This window comes from Adiantum capillus-veneris, chromosome 11, assembly GCF_014529385.1.
Source record: "Adiantum capillus-veneris isolate H3 chromosome 11, ASM1452938v2, whole genome shotgun sequence".
Classification (NCBI taxonomy): domain Eukaryota; kingdom Viridiplantae; phylum Streptophyta; class Polypodiopsida; order Polypodiales; family Pteridaceae; genus Adiantum; species Adiantum capillus-veneris.
The window spans coordinates 58,833,016-58,858,733 of NC_140941.1; positions in this window are offsets into that span (position 1 = coordinate 58,833,016).

Here is a 25,718-nt window from a genome sequence, read left to right on the forward strand (position 1 = left end):
GTCCTCAATGTGTAGGTATGTCCCAATGCGGGAGAACACATCTGCGTTTGTGGCCTTCTTTGCGAGCTAGACCTTGTGAGGAACGGGAAATAGGTTTTCCACAATGCCATGTTCTTTGAGGGCATCCTTTAGGAGTTGGAAAATAGCCTGATAGGCTTTGGTGCTGATTCCAGCCTAATCACAAGCTTGTTGAACGTCATCATCACTAACCACATTTCTTAATTTACTCATAAGGTCCTTGGTGACTGCATCCTTAATGTGCTTACCTCCAGGTGATTGTAAGATAGAAATCACGTCCTTGGTATTGAGACAACTAGTGAGAAGGTTGACTCGATCATCTTGGCTTGTTCCACAGCATGCCTCCTGGATGAAGTTTCTAGCAACAAATAAACATAAATGTTAGAAAATAGTGTGAAGTAAGAATGCATCATGCAAGTAAAGACCAAATCACCTCGTGGCTATAACTCGTCATTTGCGTGCTCCTCCCGAATGTGCAAGAGTTTCAATGGATGAATACGTGCGTTTGCGTTCCCTTGCACCAAGGGGTGTTTCTTTCAAGTATATGATGGTGTTGGTAAGATTCTGGATGTGGGACTCCTTTTCTTGCATTTGTTGTTCAAGAGTTTTAACTACCCTCTCCGAAGAGGCAACACTCTCTTGTAATGCCGTCGTCTTGAGGTGAAGAGCTTGACATTCGTGCATCCACATATGCAAAGAAGCACCTGCACCCATACACAACCGCTTGCAATAGCCTAACAAGCCTTCTTCTCCCCTCCCAAGAAATTGAAGAAATGTGGAAAGGCTATTAAACGGTGGATGGAAGCGGCTTATAGGATCGTAATGGTACAAATGGCCATCCACCCAAATGTCAACATTGGTCTCACAAGCGGTGCGACGTTCCTGTGATGACCTTTGATCACCTTCACTAGTGGTCTTCGGTGCAAATGCCGTGGGTAAGAGAATATGTATGCTTTTGGTGTGCGGAGTACGTGGTGGTGGAAGCAAACCATTTATGATGTCTATGAGCACCATGGAAGCTGTTGCGTGAGGAAGAAAATGATGAAAAGATAGAGGGGGAAGGGTAGAGAGGTTGAGGAAGATGGGAGGAGAGAAGGAGGGAGGGGGGGGAGGGAGAGATTGGGGAGGAGGAGGAAGGTAGGGGCAGGGAGGGAGAGAGAGGAGGGAGGAGGGAGGAGGGAGGAGGAGGAGAGAACAAAATGTTTATTACTTTTTGGGGGAAAAGAGTTTTGAAAAAATGGACTTTCTAAGCTTGTGGGTTAAAAAATGGGTCAAAAAATGATTTTTGGATATGTATATATGTTGGGAGGGAGTTTTAAGTTAGAAACAAGTAAAAAGGATTTTTTTAAAAAAAAGTCAAATTTTGTCTCTTTGTGACCCACTTTTTTGCTGATGTGGACGTGTACACCCCTATGCTTCCTTCACTTTAAGAAAAGCTAGAGAGAGAAAGTAACCCTTTAGGTCCACGTCCTACATTTGTCTATAAAAAGGCTAGAAAAGCCTACTCAAAACTACCTTCTTCAATGTCCTTGCTCCCTAAACCCCACACAACATTAGCCTTAATCCCTAAAAATTAGGATTCCTTACAAGGCCCATGCAAGGTTCATATTTCTCCTAATGTGGCTGACAACAACACAGATGTGTTCAAGATGCTTTCTCCTGAGGATAGATTGGATGGGGACAATTACCATGTGTGGGCTTATATGATGAAACATGTCCTTGCATCAGAAGGTTTTTGAAAATTTGTGCAGGGCATTGATGTACGTCCTCGTTTTGAGGATGTAGCAATGTTGAGGATATTACAAATTGTCATAAAAACCTAATATCTACTTTCCCCAAATGATTTTCTCATATTAAACTGATCATTTAATCCTGGGGGATTCACTCTAAATACGAAACAAGATGCCACATGCGAGCAGATAACTTTGATAAAACCCCTATATACGACTCATATTAGGGAATATAACCCCCCTTTCTACGCTTATACAACAATCAATGCAAAAAACTACCATACCCCTATCTTACATATAAATTTTAGGTCTCACATGATTTGACTGAGTAAAACTAGTCAAAGAGCGTGTAGCATAGTGGCTGGCAACGTACTAAGGAACCACTTTTGTTGATAACTAGATGTACCCTCAATGTGTCTTAGTTTGACTTTCAAAATATGTGCCTGTTCAGCCTGCACTCTAGCTACTCGTCCAATTTGACCCATCTAAATTTACTCAAAATACATGGTTATAAAGTTGTGTTAGATTCTCCATGTAAATTTTTATCTATACAAAATATTTATAGATTTCATCCTTCAACAAATGAACTATAATCACAAAACAAGAAATTTATACAAAGCAGTGTTAGTACTTGCATATATCTTTGTAGCTATTGACTCACAAGTTCGAGGGGAAAATCTTTTGGGAAGCCATGATTTTGAAACACAAAAACTTCTTCTCATTTTCCCCTTTTATCACCCCCCCCCCCCCCCCCCCCCCCCCCCCCCCCCCCCCCCCCCCCCACATAAATATGATAACCCCCTCCCTTATTTTCAAGCTCGGGAGATAAATTATTGGGGGCCTGCCCCTAGCTTATACGCTTATGTAACTTGTAAAACCCCCCCCCCCTTCCTTGCACTTACGTGGTGTGGTAAGTTTTTCATGGTGAATCCCCGGGGCATTTAATATAGGAAAATACCAGGGGGGAGCAAAGGTTGCATATTGGAAAGGCTTCCAGATCGGTCTTAACAGGGGATCCAAAAGGCGAGAATTGGGGATCCAGATGGGGATGGTCTACTAAAGAGCACAGTACATCAATGGAGTTTAAAATAACCCAAGGTTTAACCCCATTAAGACTTCCATAGGGAAAAGTTCCAATTTTTTTTAACTCTAAAGGTCATAGGCCATGGGAACTTGGCTTAGTGACTAAAAGAGCTAAATTTAGAAGTCAACAAAAGACAATCAGCAAAAAGATCCTATTGGATGGACATAGAGGTGGACGAGGGCTCAACTAGTGTAGACTAAATTTCTTATTTTATAAATGCTTAAAAAAACAAACAATAAGAAATAGTCTCCCTAAAAGACTATTGGACAATCAAAAGGTCCAATGAGAATTAAGAAACTTCTAAATTTGCTTAATTTCTATTGGCCAAAAGACTAAAAGGTCTAATATGAATTTAGATAATTAAATTTATTATTTGAGCATTTACAAAAAGAGGAAAAGGGTGCACACTTGTCACAAGGCTTTTGACTAGGCCTCTCAAAGGCTATTGGCTAAAATATTCACGGGCCAACAAGAGTAAAACTCTTGCTCAAATGCTATTGGCCAGGGTTTTCAAGGGCCAATAGGAAGCCAACATGAGTAAGTGGCAATAGGGGTCAACCAAGATGAGAGAGGGGGCTGATTTGAAAAGGCATCATTCCACACACACACACACACACACACACACAAGCTTATGTGTGAAGTGAAGAAAATCTATCTCCTTCTCAAGCTTTAGTGGAAATCTCTTCATCTACTCCAAGCTTGTGAGAAGTGAGGCCTACACCAACAAACTCTTGGCTTGGGATGAAAATCCAACCAAGAGACAAGCTCCAATGCATGATCATCTTCTCTACCATGCTAATTACTAAGCTATGCTAAGCTATTATGAGTGATTATGAGAGGAGAAATATTTTTTTCTTGTAAGACTACTTCTTTTATTTCTAAGATCTACTTTCATACCCCACTAGCTCTCACCATCTTCAAAGGTGTGTGAGGTCTTGGGTCTGAGACCAACAAGGAATTGATGTTGTGTTTTAAAAGTGTTAGCTTAGTGCTTGAAGCTTCCATCTTCATTGCACTACCAAGTTATTGAAGGAGCACAAAGAATTGTATTGTAAAATGTCTCCCTTGATGGGGGAAACCTATGATACAAAGCCTATTGGAGGGGGACCAGCTCCATGTGCATCCGGTCCTCAAATGTGTCAAGTCTTAATCTCTCTCTCTTTTGAAGTATTGTTCATGCTTAATTCTAACTAGTTGTTATGATTTTGTTGCTCTCTCTCCAACCAAGCACTCTTGCTATGCTCATTAGGAATATTTCTTAATGAAATTCTCACTATGTCTATGTAATTTCCACCACACATAAGTAATTACCCATTAAATGCTACATTGATATCAGAGCACAAGGTTTATCTTTTCTTGCTCAAGAAGGGAGGTCCTCAAACTCACTGTAGATGGTTGGTATTATTAATTGCATGAGGGTAAGTAGAATAGGGATTTATTACCCTTGAGGTGCGCCTGCTTTGTGCATGGTTGTTATCCTTGAGGTGCACTTGGAAGAGGTCATCCAAGCTCAAATAGTTCAAGGAGGGAGGAAATAGTATCTCTTTTCTTACCTACAATGGCACCTTGGTTGCTACGGACAAAGTCTTGGCCTTTATTCAACAATTTGATGCAGCATTTGGAGATGAGGATTTCACAAATTCCTCTAAGATACGTCATGTAGCCATGCATCTCCAAAAGTCTGCCAGGGAATGGTGGTCTAGCATACAAGCAAATGCTGAAGATCCACAAACATGGAAAGCTTTAAGAACTTCCATATTGAAGCAGTTTTTGGCTAGCGATGCCAAAGACAAAGTGCTCACCGAATGGCGAGTCTTGAAGCTCTCTCCCTAAAAATCTATCCACAAATATGTAGACAAGTTTTGGGATTTACATCTCAAAGCCAATGTCTACAAAATGATAGATTTTGGAGAGAAAAAATAACAATTTTTTGTGGTTTTATCTGAAGATATGGTGGAGTATGTCAATTCCCAAAGGCCTCGCACTACTTTAGCGATCATACACCATACTATGGTGGCTTCATGTATCAACTTCCAACAAGGGGCTAAGGAAACTCTTAAGCCCATAGAAAGCAAAGACCGTAATGAGCCTAAGGGGAAGGACCATGTCTAAAAGTCTCCCAAGGGCAACTTCAACAACAACAAAGCTAAGGAGAAGGGAGTCTACAAAGGAAAAAATAGACTCTCCCCTAAAGAGCTAGAGTGTTATCGCAAGGATAACCATTGTTTCAAATGTGGGGAGCAAGGGCATGCTTACCATGCTTGACCACAAAAGAACACACACAATGAACCTCTTAGAGCTTCCATAGTTGAAGTTCAAGAAGAAGATGCTCATCTCAAAGGATCTCCTCTATGCCATGCTTGGGGAAAGGTAAGAGAACAAGATGCTTTCATTCTCTGAGAAAATGGCTCTTCACAATTCCATATCCATGGAGTTGGCCACTAAACTAGGCATACAAGCCTTTGAGATGGGAAATACCCTACTAGATGATGGTGATTTCAAGGGAGAAGAAGTCCCACTTACTCCCTTAATTGGGATATTGAGGCTTCATGTCCAAAGCTATGTGGAAAAAGAGAATTTCTTCATCTCTCCCTTAAGCATGAGGACGTAATCCTAGGGGCACCATGGTTTGATCCCATGGTGGCCAACATGAAGTTCCCTGAAAGGAAAATTTACTTTAAGTACAAGGACAAAGACATGTACATGAATGCTAACGAGTTAGGTAAGACTATACTTCTTGTACATAAGAAAGCTTTTGATAAGTCAATAAAGAGCTCTATTTCCGTGTACATGATATTTCCGGGAATATGAAGAATTAGGGTTATCAAATTTCCTTAATGAATTCCAAGATGTTTTTATTGACAACATCCCTAATGAATTGCCTCCAAAACGAGGGGATGATGACCGCGCAATTGAGCTTCTTCCAGGAAGCTCACTGCCTAATAAACCTCCTTATCGACTTTATCAAGCTCAACAAGAGGAAATTATGCGGCAAGTGCATGAGTTGGTTGAGAAAGGAATGGCTAGGCCTAGTTCATCTCCATTTTTTTCACCAATATTATTAGTGCAAAAGAAAGATGGCACATATCATATGTGTGTCGACTATAGAGCACTAACCAGGATCACTATCAAAAATAGGTTTCGCGTTCCTCGGGTAGAAGACCTATTTGATAAGCTACAAGGATCGATCTACTTCAATAGGATTGACCTGAATAGTTGCTATCACCAAATAAGGATAGTGGATCAAGACATTGTAAAGACCACATTTCGCACTACGTTTGGTCTCTACTACGAATTCATTGTCATGCCTTTTGGCTTGACCAATGCACCAAAATTTAATACATTCAATCGCATGATGGAGAAGCTCTTTAGGCCTCACCCCACAGTTACACTGCAGTGTTCTTTGATGATATAATCATCTACTCCAATTACTTGGATGAACACAAACAACACCTCCAGGTAATTTTTCAAGTTCTGTGAGAGAATAAGCTTTACATAAATCAAAAGAAAGGTGAATTTTTCTTACAAGAGATTTAGTACTTAGGTCATATTATCTCTAAAGATGGCATCCAAATGGATCAATCAAAGTTAGAAGTAATAAAAGCATGGCCTACTCCAAAGAATCTGCATGAATTAAGAAGCTTTATAGGTATGTGTGGATACTATACACGCTTCATAGAAAAATTCTCACTCATAGCAAGACCATTGCATGAACTAACAAAAAAGAACGTGAAGTATGCATGGTATACCAAGGAGAACATTGCTTTTGAAAATCTTGAAGAGAGGCTTATCTCTCAACCTGTGCTTACACTACCGGATCTCTCAAAGCCATTTGAGGTCCAATGCGACACTTGTGGTGATTGCCTTGGAGCCACGCTGATCCAAGAAGGGCATGCCATAGCATATGAAAGTCAAAGGCTCAACCTAGTTGAGCAAGCTCTAGGCATATATGAAAAGGAACTATTAGTAGCTCTACATTTCCTAGACTCCTTTTACTACTTATTGGGGACTCCTTTCATTCTGCGAACGGATCACCAAAGCCTTAAGTACTTCATGACGCAAACCAAGCTTGTTGAAAAATAAATGAGGGGGGAAAATTTCCTTTTACAATTTCATTTTCATATTGCTCACATTGCTGGCAAGCATAAACAAGTAGCCGATGCACTCTCAAGACGACCAAGAGTGAACGTGGTATCAATAGCAACTCACAGTGATCTATCTGATACGATAGATGAGCATGCTAATGATCCCAATTTTAAAGATGTGATGTCAGCCCTTGCACTAGGGAAGAAAGAGTAACCATTTACCCTACAAGATGGTTATCTTCTCTTTTGTAATAGGCTATGCATTACTAACTCACTACGTGAGAAAGTAATGTATGAATCTCATGCTCCTCCATATGCGGGGCATAGAGGGATTCAAGATACCCTAAGAGGGATCGAAATGTACTTCTATTGGCCTACCATGAAAGCAAACATACAAGAGTATGTTTCAAAATGTGTGGTTTGCCAAAAGACAAAGTTTGATAGAGGGAAGCAACTTAGTTTGCTTCAACCTTTGCCAATACCTAACTCACCCTAGGAGAGCATATCCATGGATTTTATCGTTGTCTTGCCTAAGTCTATCCATGGGAATACGAGAATATGGACAATGATTTAATGGCTTTCAAAAAACTTCTTCTTTAGAGACGAACATTAAGTTATGCTTGTAAAGACTACTTACAATAATGGAAGTGGATTGTTGTTTTTCTTTTAGTTTCCCTCTCCTCCCTCTCTCTCTCTCTCCCCCCACACACACAAATGTTCAATATTTTAAGTTTATGTTCTATGGTTGTTATATTCCTTCAATTCTCTATGCACTTTTTGTTGTCGCACAAAATCAATGTGATTTAGTTTGATACCAGAAAGCATGTAAAACCTTATTGCACATAATAAATCATTTAATATATGGTTGTCTACCTTGACTTGGATGCATAAAGAATACTGGCACATGTTATCCCTTTGAAGAAAGGGGGAGGGAGGGCTACCCACAATTGAATGATACTCCTTGGTCACAACAACCCGCGTGTCACATACTAGTATATATGATGGAGCTTAAAATTTTTAAAGAAGGAGAGGGTCTCCACGTGTCACTCATGCCAAATTAAAGGGTAAGATTACATGAAACTTGAGATGCTAGGATTTACTGCGAGTTGGGCCTACATGTCATTGGAGCCTGGGGGGCCCTTGGGGGATGCTAGAGTAGGGCAAGGACAACTGCCCACAATTGTCGGAAACCTTTTTTTTGGAACATTGGGGAAGGAAGGCTATCTCTTCTCCTCTCGGGGAGGAGAACGGACTTTTGGTGTTCTTGGATTTTGGAAAACTGGGTGAAAGAGTGTGACTCAGAGAATGGAAGATATGGTGGTTCTATTGCATTTGTTGTGGCCCCTTTTGGCCGTTTTGGTTTTCTCACTAGTTGTATGGATGTGGTTGGGTTTAAAGAAAGGGCTTGGCCGCTTAAGGCATCGTGTTTTTGAGTTTTTGGAGTATAGGATAGACTCATTGATGTGGTTGTATAGTGGTGGGATTTTCGGATACTATGGACCATGATGGTCAGATGTGGATATGGTCATTTGTGTTGGTGAAGGGGTGGTTTTGGTTGTGGATGCCTCTCTTGGTTGTTGGCTAGATTTTGTGTTCTAGTTCAGTTTCATCACAACTTGGCTGAGGCAGGTTGATGGCCGTGGCAGGGTTATTGGCAGGGTGGTAACCTGGTTGGTCAGATGGTGATGGAGAATTAGGCCCCACTCGTGTGGAATTTTGATCAGCATGCTAACTAGGTGTGGTGGTTCTTGTGGGCTTGGTGGACATGGGGGTTTGTGGTGGTAGCCTCCCAACATGGTGGCATCCTCTCGGCCTCTTGTGTCATTGATGGGTATGTTTTGTATGGTCTATTATGTATCAAGGTTGTGGATCCTTGTAAAAGCCAAGATTGGTGAAGTTTTGGCTTTCTAAAAGGAGCCTTAGAGGAGATTTGGGTTAGGCACACTTTCAAAGTTTTGAGTGAGTGCCGACGAAGACTTACCTTAAATGTTATTTTAGTTTTTAAAGATTAAATGGATATTAATTCACCTTTTATTTCGTGACATGCCTTGACTTTTCTTGCATTCTATTAATTTAGAATGTTAAAAGTGAAGATTCACCTTGCATAATTCTATAGACACACACACACACACACACACACACACATATATTGAGGAGTTATTTTTATTTCAAATTTCATTACTATCTCACATGGATATTTCTTGCATTCTATAACTTAATTTTTGTCAATATTTGGGAAAATCTCTTTTTTTAAGCTATCGTCGGTCGCGTTTTACTAGTAGAAATATAGAATTTGTATGATTTTTGCACTATTTTGTCACATATTTCATCGATTTTTCTTTACCAGTGTTTTCAACCAGCTAGTATCGATTTCAACTGCCTCAAGCTAAGTTGAGGCAATCCTTTTTGAAACACTGATTCTAGTTGAACTCAACTTAATGATTTTATCTCTTCTTATTGTTTTATAAAGTCACAGTGACTCTTTCACTTGTTTTTATTGTACTGTTTGGTATAGTAAAATTTTGGGATGTCTTGGTTTGGTTTGAGCAGCACTATCTTTCTAAATGTTTTGTCTTTCTAATTCATTTCACTCATTAATGTGAGTTTTGCCAAAAAAAAAAGATTACATGAATAAAAAGCTTTTGACAATGAAAACCTTACAATTCATCTAATCTAAAATGCAAAGTGAAGGGTAAAATTAGATGAATTAGGTCTCCCCAATCTCAAAAAATTAAAAAGTCTTTTAAAATAGTGCATAAATGAAGGGTGAGTTTTGGAAATGACAAGACACATGAAGGTGAAAAGTCAAAAGACATATGAAGGTGTAAAGTCAAAAGACCTTTTTTGTCCATTTAAAGAGGTGGTTGACTTCACAATGTACATTTCTATTTCTCTTCTCCTTTATTTTTCTTTTAGCGTTTTCTTCTCTTTAAATTGTCCTTGGACTCTCTCTCTCTCTCTCTCTCTCTCTCTCTCTCTCTCTCTCTCTCTAAGTTGTATCGGTCCTTCTCACGTCCACAGATAATACTGTTGAAAATCTAAGTGATTCATCATTGCCTATTGCTGCGTGCTATACACTAGTGCACCGTTTTTGTTATTATTGAGAGAATCTTTGAATTAGAAATATATTTTAATTTTTTTGAAGCCATTAGGAATACCTTTTAAATTTTTTGAAGATAGATAAAGTAGGTGGTACCGATTTTGAAAAGTGGTTTATTGAAAAGAATCTATGGAGATTCCTCATGTAACTTTGAGTGGAAACGTGGAGGTGGTCTCACATACATGAGAGAGATGGGTACATTTTGAAAAGTGGTTCATTGAATGGAATCTATGGAGATCCCTCCTGTGTCTTTGAGAGGCAAAGTGGACGTGGTGGCATGTGCATGAGAGCGACTGGTACATTTTGTTGTACTTCATGAGATTCTACGGTGATGCGCGTGGGGCGAGAGAGAGAGAGAGAGAGAGAGAGAGAGAGAGAGAGAGAGAGAGATTTTGCCTTGCATTTTGCTACATGCCAGCTAGAGGACATTCACCTGTGGCAAGTGATGCAGCGCAGTGCAATAGGCTACTTGATTAGGGAGAATCTATATACATGTTGTAGTGGGTTTTAGAAGGTCAAAGGGCCGGATGATTTTTTTTTTTTGCATTGTAGATGAGGTCAAGCAAATCAAAACCAAGGCAAGTGCGTGTCGACTCAAAGAATTTGCGGAGGGTGTCATGCTGCACAACTGGAAAGATAGAGAGCGATGTGTATTAGATTGCACGTGAGAGAATGTGAGAGAGAGAGAGAGAGAGAGAGAGAGAGAGAGAGAGAGAGAGAGATCAATGGGAGTTTAAAGAGAAGAAAACGCTAAAGGAAAAATGAAGAAGAAGAGAAACACAAAAATTGACCAATGGAAAGTAGTCCACCTCTTTATATGAAGGAAAAAGGTCTTTAACTTTTTGCTTCATATGTCTTTTGACTTTCCATCTTCATGTGTATTTTCATTTCCTAAACTCACCCTTCATTTACGCACTTAAGATGTTTTGAAAGAATTTTTATTTATCTAAGACTTCAAACATTTGCAGAGGGTGTCATGCTGCACAACTGGGAATAAAGAGAGCGATGTTGTGTGTTAGAGAGAGAGAGAGAGAGAGAGAGAGAGAGATGATGTATCTACTAACAAGGTGAAGAAATGGAGTGAAGGGTAGCCTTGCGTAGTGAGGAAATCAAAAGGGTAATCGGGGGTCGAGTGTGCATAGGCAGCTATGGCGAAAGGGGGGATGGCGTTGCACATTTTGCATGATGGCAACTGAGCTATGCCCCTCTCTCTGTCTCTCTCTTGTTTCTTCGCAAAGGAGGCTATGGCAAAGTGAGAAGTAGAGACATTTTCAATTTTTTTGCGAGTTCCTAGAGTAGCTCTACGAGTTTGTCTCCATGGTGCACATGACAACCAGGGTCGCATCCTCACATGGCTTGACTTCTCTTGCATTCTATTCTTTTCACATGCTAAGTTGAAGCCTCACCTTGCATAGTTCTAATAAATTATATATATATATATAATGGGAAGAAAAACTGGTCAAATATATGAGAACTTAGTTCAAAAATCCTAAAATCTCAAAACTTTTACTAATATTTTTGGTTTACTTCTTTCAAGAAGGAAACTGGGCTGCTTAATAAAAGAGACATTCCGAACAATGCTTTACCTTGTATATAATTCTAGTTAAATTGACCTGAATGATTTTATTACTTTCTTGTTGTCTTAGAAAGCCACCGTGACCCTTTCATTTGTTTTATTTTTTGGATTACATAAGGAGTCCTTAGTGAAGGGTGGAATTTTGGATGCAAATCTGGGCCATTGGAAAAAGCTTGTCAATTAATGCCACATGAAGAGCTAATGATAATTTTAAGTTACTTTTTATAGGGCCTTTTGAGAGGGCGTTGACATTTGTGTACCTCTATCTAGGAGGGGCATTGAGTTTTGTGTCAAACGTTATTTTTTATGCCCTTGAAATATATATTGTAATGTAAATAGTTCACTGTCAAAAAAAGCATAATATTGTATTCTAACACTACATTAGGAGAAAGTTGGACTCACTTTTGGGCAGTTCTAGAGAAAGAGTGGTGCTCAACCAATGAGGAAGAGGCTAACGTTACGTTGAGAATCGACATTTTGGAGCCAAGCTCTTCTAGAAAAAAGGGAGAAAATATTATTTCTGTTCATCAAATTGCACAATTTCATGCTTTCAAGGCACAAATGTCATAAGTCGTACTAACTTTGTACCACCGAATTTGAAAACTTTCATTGAAGACTCTATCTAGTATCTATGTTCCCGCCCAAATATGACTTTGAGTAGCTCTACTTTCCTCTCAAAACTTCTTCCCATTTTTATATTTGCACTAACCTTTCTGTGTATTCTAGTGCACACCATGACTACTTCTCGAAGGCCTAGCACTACCATTGACTTTGTTAGCATTTTTAACAGTTATACTATAGATGATCAAGCATGGATACCATCTCAAATAATTATCGAAAGTTAGGTTCTACTGCAAACTATAAGGAGGAAGAGGAGGCAACGCAATGATTTTGTGAAGGCTTTCAAGGGACAAGTTAAAGAGTTTAAAGTGCATGCACAAAGCAAGTGGGTGAAAGAGGTCCTCATACAACATGCTTTCCAGCATGCAGACTTAAGGTTGCAAACATCTCCTCCAAGTTTTTCCACGGCATCGACCCAACTTATTTTGAGCATCTCACTTAGTGTATGATTATATTCAAAGGTTAAGTGCTGGATATTATCTTTGGTATGCTTCGAATATTTATCCATCGAATAGGACGGATTGGCAACCAGCTGAGAGCATAGTTTGGATTTTCGCCGCTTTCCATGCATTTATTGGCGAGCAAATGTACCCCAGAAGACAACACAAGAAACTTATAGATAATGGAATATTCTTTTATGATATGTCATATTTGGAACCGAGAACTTCCTTTGGTTGGGGTCGTGTAACTCCTTTGTCACTTCCATCCTTTGTCAGCAAGGATTGGTCTCTGCGAGCTTCACAAACTAGTGAAAGCGTTAGGAATAGGTTGTTTCAGGATATACAAAATTCCCTCAAGTATTCAATTGCCACAAAAATAGTTTGGCTCGCACTATTTATGCCTCTTGAAGTGTTTGTAGATTTCTTCTTCAATGAGCAAATAAGAACTACCGCAACAATGTTCATTTACAAGTTTGAGAGCTGTTTGGACTTTTTAGATGATAATTGGGATAGGAAACAGTCGTAGGGCAAAATCTGTATTTCGCAAAAGAAGTTCATAATTTGCAGGTTCATTATAAGCTCTTGAAATTTCATAGTGTCGTTTTACTATTCTAGATAGCATCTTCTTAGTGGACAGCTTATTCCACTCAACCAAGATACATAGTCTAGCCTCGAGAACAAACCTTTATCAATGGAGCTCTACTTTCGAGACATCCTACTTATTATGATAGAGACAATGTCAAGCAAAACTCTTGCACAGCTCAGGGTAGATCTTACATGTGAAGAACTTTCACTTTTTTCAGAATTGTATGCATTTAGTCTCAACAATAGAAATGTGCTTAATAAATGGATGAATTTTGATTTTCTTTAATACATTAAGACATAGAATCTAACTCTTTCTTCTTCTCACATTCCAAGACACAAGGAGAAAACAACATTGTCCAAGGAGTCACTCTCAAATACACTTCACTTAATTGCTTCCACCGGAAGCTAGGTCACATACCTTGTGCACGCAATGAGCTTTGATGCCATGAAAACCATGATGTACTCTTCAAAATGACTAATACAGAGACATTTTGTGCCGCTCAAACAATGTTTAAAAAATGTACACTTTTCATTGTCTCAAAACTTTACAAAATGTGTTATTTCTGTCAAGATGTATACAAGTTATTGCTCCCTTTCCCTGCTACTGCTCCCGTGTCCTCTCCCTCGTTTGGTTCCAGTAGTCCCTTGTCCTCTCCATTGGTTGCTTCCACTCGTCCCCTGCCCTCTCCCCCGGTTGTTTTGCTGCCACTACTCCCCTGACCTCTTCCCCAGTTTTGCTGCTACTTTTGCCTCGAGGGACGCTGGTCTCAAACATTCTTTCACGTCGTTCAAAATCATGGGCCTCTTCGATGGCTTCCCATGCATCTTGCACCTGTGAAGCTTCCCTCTGTTCTTGCTCTTGCGACTGACATGTAGCCCATTCCTCTACTTTTGTAGTGTTCGCATAATATTGATTTATTGCTTCTTACATGTTTTGAACCTCCTCTTGAGTCTAATTGTAGTGCTGCATCATTTTGTCATTGCGAGCCTATTTGAACTCCTCATATCTTGCCCCTTCCTCTCTTGTATGTCTGTTTACCGAGATTATAATATGTTGGATGGCCATTACAGAAAAATGTCCCACATTGTTGCAGGTGTAGTTATGTAATTGAAGTTCCTGTAGAAGTGTGATAATAGGAAAGTAAGTAAATATGTTGCTTCTTTTAGTACAAACACCACACCAAGAGGACCAAGGGTTGTGAGGATGCTGGCAGAATCCAAATTTATGCGACCATCTCAAGTAGCAAAATGCATACTCAATATAAAGGTTTTGGGTTGACGTTAGAAGGGATTGCTTTGATTTGGTTTCAACCTTTGAACAACCTGGAATTCCCAAGCATGGATCAACTTCTCCAAGAATTTGCGGAGGAATTCTCAAAGAGAGGAATCAAGCATAACATTGTCTCCCAGACCTATACATTTAGACAAAAGGAGAAGGAAAAAGTGAAGGAAGCCTCGCTTCATTTCAAGAAATACATAGAAAGATGCCCTGCTTAAGAACTACCTCAGGAAGGATTGCCAAATGGCACTCTCAAAAAGGACTTGCACTTGAAGGCATGTGTAGATTTTGAGCACGTCACAAAAGACTCGCGTTGTATTTGGTAGATAATTTTAAGGAATATGGAGAGGTGACCCAAGACACAGATCAAGGAATGAGTAGCACCTCTTTGACCACTAGTGAGTCCACAATGAAATTGGGCGGGCAAAACCCAACGATGTCAAACGTTGATCAAATGATCAAAGAAGTGATCATAAGGATGAATTAAGGAAACAGGACAAACCCAAACACACGACGACCACCCACCCAAAAATGTGACACTTGTGGAGGAGATCATCCAACTCAATGGTGCAACCTTCAACAGAGGCCGGGATTAAACATATCGTGAGTACTGAAGTGGTGTGCTACTGAACAAAAATGGACAAACCATGAAACCCATGACTATTTCTATAATAGGAACTATGTTAGAGAAAGACAATACCGACCACATGGAGGGCAACAATTTCCACCCCCTCCAAGATACCAAGTAGGGCCAAATAACGCAATCCAAGGGCAAGAAAAAACTCAACATGTGTTGGGGAATCTGTTAGGAAATAAGACATTGCTAAATAGGTAATTGAGTAGATTACTTAATGGAGAGAGACAAATTTACATACATGAGATTATAGAGTGTAGAGAGAGAGAGAGAGAGTACACACGATATACGTGGTTCCCCCAATGTGGGCTACGTCCATGAGAAAGCAACCACTCAATGGCTTTAGTACTTCAAAACAAGAGGTAGTTTACAAAGGGATTATACCCTTTTGGAGCTCCCGCCTTGCTTCACTCTCACCACCTCACACCCACCTTATTGCATCAACTTCACACTCTAAAATGTGTGTAGAAATGGCCTCCTTTTATAGGCCAAAAGGGATGCCCTCTCTCATGAGAGGCAACCATGTGTAGCCGCCCTTGTGTAGATAAGTCCAAACCGGACCCTTCAATCCCCCCATGTGTGGCTGCCCTTGAGACGACAAGTCCGCTTTTGAATTCCGCCACCGGCCATTGACTTCCGACCACCGGCCACCGGCCAACCAGCCAACCGACCGATCATTTTTCGACCACTTTTTGGCCCGCCGTCCGGCCATAATATTCCAGCCGAAAGGAATATTCTGGCGAAGAGAAAAAAAAGTATGGGGGACTTCTGCCCTCGAGGCCCCTAAAGTTGCCCCTGATTTTTGGCCGTGAAAATTTTGGTTTCGGGCGAGTGATTTTCCTTCATGCACGATGGCTTCTCCTCATAATGGGGGCCTTACAAATGTGCGCTTTTACCACAGAAAATTACAAGGGATAAATAAGACTCCATACTTAACAATCTCCCACTTGGAGACTGATCTCCAAACTAAACTTGTGACTGCTTTCCATCGTGGATTCTTATCCTTGAATTCCGATTGAAGATGAGCTAAAGCTCAACTTCTCCTTGTTGACCACCTTTGTAAACATGTCTGCAGGATTTTCACTTGTATGCACCTTTCCTAGCTTTAGTTGTCCCTCTTCCAAAAGAGTGCGTATGAAGTGATATCTCAACTCAATGTTCTTTGTCCTTGAATGAAAGGCCGAGTTCTTTGCAAGATGGATAGCGCTTTGGCTATCACTCTAAAAGACACAATTGTCTTGTTTGAATCCAAGCTCTTCTAAGAATCTGTGAAGCCACAAAATTTCTTTGCTTGCCTCCGTCATTGCTACATACTCTGCTTCCGTGGTTGAAAGTGAGACCACTTTCTGCAGCTTTGAAGCCCAGCTTATTGCTGTGCCTCCAACCGTGAACACATAGCCAGTAGTGATCCTTCGAGTATCTTTGTCACCTGCCATATCTGCATCAGCATACCCTTCTAGAAAAATATCAGTTCCTCCAAAATACAAAGCATTTGTTGTTGTCCCTTTAGATAGCTAAGTATCCACTTCACAGCTTGCTAGTGTTCTTTACCTGGGTTGTCCATGAACCTACTCACAACTCCCACTGCATGTGAAATATCTGGCCTTGTCTAGACCATAGCATACATTAGAGAACCTACCGCTGCAGCATATGGAACTTTAGACATATCTAGGATATCTCCTCTTGTGTCTTTGGACACATATCCTTTGTTAGTTTAAAGTGACCAGCCAAAGGTGTAGAAACAGGTTTTGCATTTTGCATTGCAAACCTTTCTAGTACTTTCTTGATGTAATCCTCTTTAGATAGCTTTATTGTCTTCTTCGTCCTGTCCCTTTATATTTTCATACCAAGTATCCTCTTTGCAGCACCTAAATCTTTCATTGAAAAACATTTAGACATCTCCTCTTTTAGGTCTTTGATGTCCTACATGTTAGCACTTGCAATCAACATGTCATCAACATAACATTAGGATGATGAATTTCCCATCTCCCAAATTCTTCGTGTAGACGCAATGATCCGAGTTGCATCTTGTGAATCCATGATCCAACATCCATCGATCAAACTTCAAGTACCATTGTCTCGATGCTTGCTTTAATCCATACAAGCTTTTCTTTAATCTGCAAACCATTTTCTCCTTACCTTTTACTTCATACCCCTTTGGTTGAAGCATGTAGATTTCCTCCTCTAAGTCACCGTGAGGGAATGCCGTATTTACATCCATTTGCTCGAGATTTAAATCATGAGCAGCCACAAGGCTTAAGACAAGCATAATTGAGTTCATTTTTACAACAGGAGAAAATATTTCATTGAATTCCATACCTTTCTTTTGAGAAAACCCTTTTACCACAAGCCTAGACTTGTACCTTTTCTTCCCACCTTCTTCTTCCTTCACTTTGTACACCCATTTGTTTTGAAGTGCCCACTTACCTTTAGGAAACTCAACCAACTCCCATGTTTGGTTGAGATGTAGTGAGTCTATCTCCACTTGCATGCTCTTTGTTCATTCTTCTTTGGATTCATGTTGCGTAGCTTCTTCGTATGATTTCGGCTCTCCAGAAGCTCAGATCAAGAGATGGTTGAAGGAAGGAACAAACATTTTTGGAGGTGTACTTGCTCTTGTAGATCTTCGGGGAATAGGTTGAGGCTCCTCAATTAGTTTACGTTGTTGCACAGCCCCCGTTGCGGTTCTTGAGTCTTCACCGTCCTCAAGCTCCATATACTCATCACCTGTTTCTTTTGTTTGTTTTCTTTCCAAGTAATCTTTGTACATATTTTGTTTGTTAAAAATTACATCCCTACTCCTTAAAATTTTACCATCTTCAAGATTCCATAGGTGATACCCAAAGTCACCTTCTCCATAGCCAATGAAGAAACACTTTTTGGACTTTGCATCTAGCTTTGATCTTAGGCTTCTATCTATGTGCATGAAAGCCTCACACCCAAACACTTTGAGAAATGCATAATTCACCGGTTTACCTGTCCATGCCTCTTCTCGAACTCCCCCATCCAATTCCGTTGAGGGTGACCGATTGATTAAGTAGACAAACGTACTTATAGCTTCCGCCCAAAGCTCAAGCGGTAGACCTGCATGTAGCCGCATGCTTCGTGCTCGCTCCATGATTGTTCTGTTCATCCTTTCTAAAATCCCATTTTGTTGAGGTGTCCTTGGGGTTGTCCTTTGTCTCCGAATGCCATTGCTAGCACAAAAGCTTTCAAAATCTTGGCTGCAATATTCACCTCCATTGTCAAATCTAAGGTATGTAACCTTGGTACCTATTTCATTCTCCACAAAGGCTTTCCACCTTTGAAATATGGAAAATACATTGGACTTATTCTTCATGACATAAATCCATGTTTTTCTAGTCGCATCGTCTATGAATATTACATAGTACAATGATCCACCAAGTGATGGTGTACTTGCAGGACCCCAAACATCAAAATGAACCAGCTCAAGTTTTTTTTTCTTTCATTTTCTAATTTTTGAAATTTTACCCTCTTTTGTTTACCATAAACACAATCTTCACAGAACTCTAAGTCCACTTCTTTCAAACCTAGCAAAAGCTGCTTTGTTTGAAGAATTTGCATTCCTTTCGCATTCATATGCCCAAGCCCGTAGTGCCACACCGCACTGTCAACATCTGTAGTTTCTGCACAGGTTGAAGGTTGCGTGCTCATAGTACACAAGTAAAGTGTACCAACCTTTTTTCCCTTGGCAACCACCAAAGATCCCTTTGAGATCTTCCACCGTTTGATTACAAATGAAATGTTGTGACCTTCATCATCCAATTTTCTTGTAGAGATCTTTTTTTTTTGAAGAAAAGGAACATGCCTAACATCTTTAAGCTTCCATTCATTTCCATTAGCAGTTTTGACAGAAACTGTACCTTTGCTAACAATCTCACAAGCTTCATCATCTCCGAAGTATACATACCCAAAATTACCTTTGGTGTAATCTTGGAAATGTTGCTTGTGTGGTGTCGCATGGAATGAAGCCGTGGAATCTACTATCCAGGAATTAGACACATTTTCTAATGAGAGAATTAGAGCATCTTGAGCTACTTTACCTGCCACATTGGCCTCCGATGTTGGCTTGTTCTCTTGAGACTCAGTCTCTTTCTTCTTCTTAGACCAGCAATCCTTCTTGACATGGCCCTTCTTGCCGCAGTTCCAACATTCAAGAACTGACTTTGTGCGTGACTTTCTCCGTCTTGAGCGATCACGACCCTTTTGGTTTTTGAACCTCTCCTTAGGCCTTCCTCTTGTTTCCACTGATAGTGCAGCACTTGATGATTCTCCTGTGCTTCTCCTTCGTATTTCCTCGCTTAGGAGAACACCCATAGCATCATCAAACTTAAGAGTATTTATGCCAGAAATAGAATTACTTACAGCCATCACAAAGTTGTCCCAACTATCCGGTAGAGATGATAGTATAAGGAGAGCTCGCACTTCCTCATCGAAATTGATTTTCACTGATCGAAGTTGACTTATGCTTGTGTTAAAGTCAATTAGGTGTTCTGCAACTACACCATTCTCTGCCATCTTTAGATTGAACAACCGCTTCATAAGAAATACCTTATTGGATGCCCATGGTTTCTCGTAGAAGTCGTCAAGTGACTTCATCAAGTCCTTCTTGGTCTTCATCTCTGAAACGTTGAAGGCCACCGTTGATGCCAAGCTTAACCGGATTGTTCCCAGTGCCTTTCAATCAAGGACAATCCATGCTTCATCTTCCATCATCGTGGGCTTCTTTGCAAGACCGCTTAGTGGCAAATAGAGGTCGTTCTGGTAGAGATAGTCTTCAATCAGCATCTTCCAATGTTGGTAGTTTTTGCCGTTGAACTTCTCAATCATGAGCTTCCCTTCCTCCGCCATAACTCCCACTTAATTCAAGGAATCCTTTCCTTGAGATAACTTAGCTACAAGCAAACCTTGCTCTGATACCAATTGTTTGTTAGGAAATAAGACGCAGCTAAATAGATAATTGAGTAGATTACTTAATGGAGAGAGACAAATTTACATACATGAGATTATAGAGTAGAGAGAGAGAGATAGAGTACACACGATATACGTGGTTCACCCAATGTGGGCTACGTCCACGGGAAAGCAGCCACTCAATGGCTTTAGTACTTCAAAACAAGAAGTAGTTTACAAAGGGATTATACTCTTTTGGAGCTCCCGCCTTGCTTCACTCTCACCACCTCACACCCACCTTGTTGCATCAACTTCACACTCTGAAATGTGTGTAGAAATGGCCTCCTTTTATAGGCAAAAAGGGTTGCCCTCTCTCATGAGAGGCAGCCATGTGTAGCCGCCCTTGTGTAGATAAGTCCAAGTCGGACCCTTCAATCCGTCCATGTGTGGACGCCCTTGAGAAGACAAGTCCGCTTTTCAATTCGGCCACCGGCCATTGACTTCCGACCACCGGCCATTGACTACCGGCCACCACTGGCCAACCGATCGATCGTTTTTTGACCACTTTTCGACCGCCGTTCGGCCATAATATTCCGGCAAAAATGAATATTCTAGCGAAGGGAAAAAAAAGTTTCGGGGCTCCCTTTCGAGGCCCCTAAAGTTGCCCCTAATTTTTGACCGTGAAAATTTTGGTTTCCGGCGAGTGATTTTCCTTCACTCACAATGGCTTCTCCTCATAATGGGGGCCTTACAAATGTGCGCTTTTACCACATAAAATTACAAGGGATAAATCAGGCTCCATACTTAATAGCATCAACCTCCTTTACCCCAGGAGAATAGGGCCATGGTAAGGATTTTGCAACCTATAGAAGGACCTTCTGATCAGGCATGGTCCAGATTGTTTCATACCAAGAAGATTTAGACAACACCTATGAGAAGGGTTTTGATGGGAATGCATATGCTTCAGAGGGACAAATCCCATGGATGGTTCTAGAAGATATGCCAGAGCCCCCATACATAGCACAACCAACAAAAAACCATTACTTGGTAGATGAAAATATGCTTATGTTCATGGCAAACCAGAACTACAAACCTAGGGGATATCCTCCTAGAGGAGGACAACCAATGGGGGCTCCACAATCTTCTCCACCACCTATAGGACCATGCTATGAATGCGGCAGTGATCATTGGGCAAGAATTTGTCCACAAAAAAGGAGAACAAATCAAACTTTTTGGGTTCGTGAAGGGTGTACAAATGACCATCTCATTCCACATTGTCCAAAAAAACCCGATAACAAAGGGAAAACAACCATGGGCAAGAATTTTTCCACATAAAGGAGAACAAATCAAACGTTTTGGGTTCTGTGAAGGGTGTACAAATGACCATCTCATTCCACATTGTCCAAAAAACCCCGATAACAAAGGGAAAACAACCATGAGCAAAATTGGAATTGTGTCAAGCTCAAGTGTATCAGAAACAAAACCAACCATTCCGATCAACGTGGTAACAAAATCCCGAGCACATGAGGCTGCAAGGAACATCCCAGCCAGTCAAACAGAGAAAGAAAATTTATTTGTCACCAGAAACCCTAGGAAATCCTAGAAGGCAAAATGAGACAAGATAAAGGCCAAAAGAGAGAAATAAAAAACGGCTTTGGAAACCAAAATACTGCAAACAAAGAAACAGTTGAGGATGGAAAAAGACCTTAAGAAAAAAGACGAAGTAGCAAAGCCATCAGCAATACCGTCGAGAGGATTTGTCTTGGTGGACAAGGTCTTTGAACCCTTGGACGCGATCTTAAAAGCTTGTGATACTAGGTTAAAGCCTAACCAAACCCAAAAGGATAGGTGGCTAACGTACCCTCACCCAGGCTATGAAAAAGAGAGGTTAAAGATGTGCAAGGAGCTCATCCAAGCCGCTCAAGTGCTTATGGAACCACCAGTTTCAACTGCTCCAAAAATTGAGGTGTTAATCCAGGAAAAAATTCAAGAGTTAAAGGAGCATGGGATCGGGGATGAAAACCAGAAAGCTTATGTAAATAAAACGCCCTTAGATACGAGGATAGTGGCCAATATGACAGATGGAATGTATTCGCAAGCACCTCTGTCAATTCCTGAGGTGGAAGAACAATGGCCACAAGATTTGTGGAAACATATCAAAACAGAAAAGATGGAAGCGCAACGCTTCAGTCATCAGCACCCATCACAGAGATCCACCTCGAGCATGAGCTCTACCCAAAAGATATTTGATCACTATATGGTGATGTAGGTACGGTAATATCAGAAGACAACAGATCTCAGTCATTGAAGACTTTACCTTCATTTATTGGTAGCCATGAAACACGATGAGAGGTAAAGAAGGTACCATCTCAATGGAAGACCAATCCTAAGATGATGGATACCAAAACTCTTCATGAGCTGATGTTATCCCCTATCCATTGTACGCTAACTCTCTCATAGTTACTACAAATAAGATCTCATCTTTGGGAAGAGGTTGGAAAAAGATTGGAGAAAATAGGATTGGAAATTCCACCACCCAATGCTTCCCAAAAAACACTAAAGACCAAACCTCAAAACAAGCTAAACATGAGCCAGTACCAGTGAAATGTTAAAGAATACGTCCATTATGCTATGGGCGGTTGGACAAAGAGAAGAGGAGTGAGAGAAACACGTTGAATGATTGTTGCAGGGTAACGATTGTGTGTGTGTGTGTGTGTGTCGATGTGTGTTGATGTGTGTGCGTAGTCATCTTTCCTACCTTCTCCATCACCTGCGCACTCTACAAAGTGGTATCAGAGCTCAGTTTAAGGAGCTACAGTCAATACATAGATTTCCGTAGCTCTGGAAAACAGCCAAAAAGAGAGGTTTTTTTGTCATAACTCCCTCACCCGAACTCGGAATACAGTGATCCAGGAGTCTATCTTTATGTTTTTGGGCATTCCGGATGCATTGGCATACTCAGATTTGTCAAAATCTGCAATTTTCTACAGCAAACATCCAGCTCACACAAGCATAGGAGATTTCCAGTTTTGCACTCAGCAGTAGATTTACACAGGTTACAGGTGAAGCATTTACACAGGTTTTGGAGAGCGACATAGAGCTTTTGCATCATGATATTGTGTTATTGAAGATTATATTTCGTTGTTGTGGGTCTGTTATGGGCAGCCGCCTATGTAAGACAGGTTGTGGGAAGAAGTTGAGGCGGTTATATTGTCAGATTGAGTACTTTGTGGTTATGTATGGACATGCGGTTAATGTATTTTGGAAAACTGCAGCCTTTGTGAGGGTCGAGTGAGGTTTTTTAAAGCCTTGCCTTGGGAGCTTTGGTACCTTGGCAAGGTGGATTAGGTACTGGAGCGAACACCCAACTGGCCTCGCGAAAGACCTCATATGTCGTTTACGACTATGGGAAGAAGGTGGATGTATGGATATGTGGTACAGGACTGCGTATGGATTGCATTTGCATACAGTCCATGTGGACATTGTTTTAGAGTATTTATGCATAGTATTGAATCAGTCTGTGGCAAAGTGAGTCAGTGGATTTTTCCTTGGTAGTGAGAGATTTTATGTCAGTGTTTATGAGCACTTTGGTTGAGATTGTCACTTGAGATATTGTCCAAATACAAACGAAAATCTGCCGAAATTTTGTCAAAATCCTTTGGAAGTAATTGAGAGAGTGAAGATGGCAGAAAGTTCAACTCAAGTCACACAGATTGTTGGAGAGAAGCTGACCAGAGAGAACTATAGCATATGGTCTTACAGGATGGAGAACTTTATCATGGGCAAAGGTTTATGGGATTACATTACAGGTGAACAAGAGTGTCCCGAGGTTGGTTTGGAACCAAATAGAGAGAATGTTGAAGCACATAAAACATGGCAAGTAGGAGTAGAAGCTTACAAGAAGTGGATCGAGAATTCAAGGAAAGTGATGCATTGGATTTCATTATGCATTAGTGACTTCTTTATACCACATGTGAAGAAGGCTCAATCTCCAAAGGAAGCATGGGAGATACTAGCAAGAATGAACAGCTCCAATACAGAACCACAAAAAGTTCACTTGAAGCAAAGGTTCCATTGTGTATGGCGAGGAAATAGATCCATATCAGATTATGTGACAGAGATAAAGCAAATACAGGAAGATCTTGCAAGCATTAATGTTGAAGTTCTAGATGATGACTTAGTTTCAGTGACATTGAATGGTTTGGGACCGGAATACAAGTCATTGGATACATCTATATCGATTCGAGGACACATGCCTGATTTTGAAGAGTTAGTAAACCTTTGTTTGCAAGAAGAGGTGAAGTTAGGCAAGTCAGGTCCTTCTACATCAAATAACAATTCCAGAGATCAGGTATTTTACTCTAGAGGTCGTGGAAACAATGGAGGTGGAAGAGGAAACTATGGTCGTGGAAACAATGCTGGAAGAGGTCAATGGCAAAACCAACAAAGTCAAAGTTACAATGATTACAGCCAAAGAGGCAAGGGGAGAGCCCAACCTCGTGGACGTGGAGGTGGACGATCTGTACATCCTCAAAGAGATGGATATTGTAACAGATGTGGCATTTATGGTCACTTTGAAAGATAATGTTACACAAGGCTAAATCAAAATCGTGATCGTGGTGGAAGAGGCCGAGGTTATGGCAGACATGGAGGAAACTTTGTTGGATACAATTCTCTTGATAAAAATATATATGACAATAGATCGAGTGGACATTTATTTCTGAAGGGGATCGGGGAGCACCACAGATGGAGAGTGAGAGAGAGAGAAGGAGACACACACGATGTGGGTGGGGAGACTGTGAAGTGGAAGCTCCCCCTATACAGTATACTCACTATAAGTATAGGGTAACAGTGGGCGGGCTCCCATGACCTGGGCGACCGGTCAAGGCACATAGGCCTTAACCCCAACAACTGACTCTCGATGAGCTAGTGCATCCGGCTCTACTGATAGACAAACATCCCGCTGCGGAATCCACACAGAGCTAGCTCCAAGCTCTGCAAAGAGTCTACAAGAGCTCATGCACTCCTGCAAGTATCGGTCCAATACCTGCAAACCTCCCTTATGCTCTATGCCGAGATCAGTCATCGAACAACTAATCAACCCTGCTGCAAATGCTCCCACTGCAGCTGCTATGTCGGGCCTCGAGATCAGCATCTCGTACATAAGGACACCGAACGTTGATGCAACCCTGGCAACCTCTGCCACCTCCAACTCAAAACTCAACTCATGGCAATCCTGTCCCCTATCATAGAGACCATGGCACTCTGACTCCGAGATCTGGAGTGACTCATCGTGCCCACCACATATCACATGTGTACCAAGAGTATCCATCTGTCCTGAATCTGCATCAAGCTCTGGCATAAGCATATCAAGAAATGACTCGACAATAGCCGACATCTCAACATCCATGTGAGTCATCTCTGTCATCACCTCTGATGACTCATCCTGCTGTGACTCACTAGAGCTATCCCGCTCTACCTGTGCATCCGTAGACGCAACCTGCACAACAAGGTCACTGCTCTGCACTCCATGCAAAGCATCCTGCAACCCACAAGCAAAAGAGACTCGCCTGCTCTCTCGCTCTCTACCTAGATGCATGATCACAAAGACAGTACCGTCTCTCACGTGATCCACATGCAATGGGTAACCTGTAC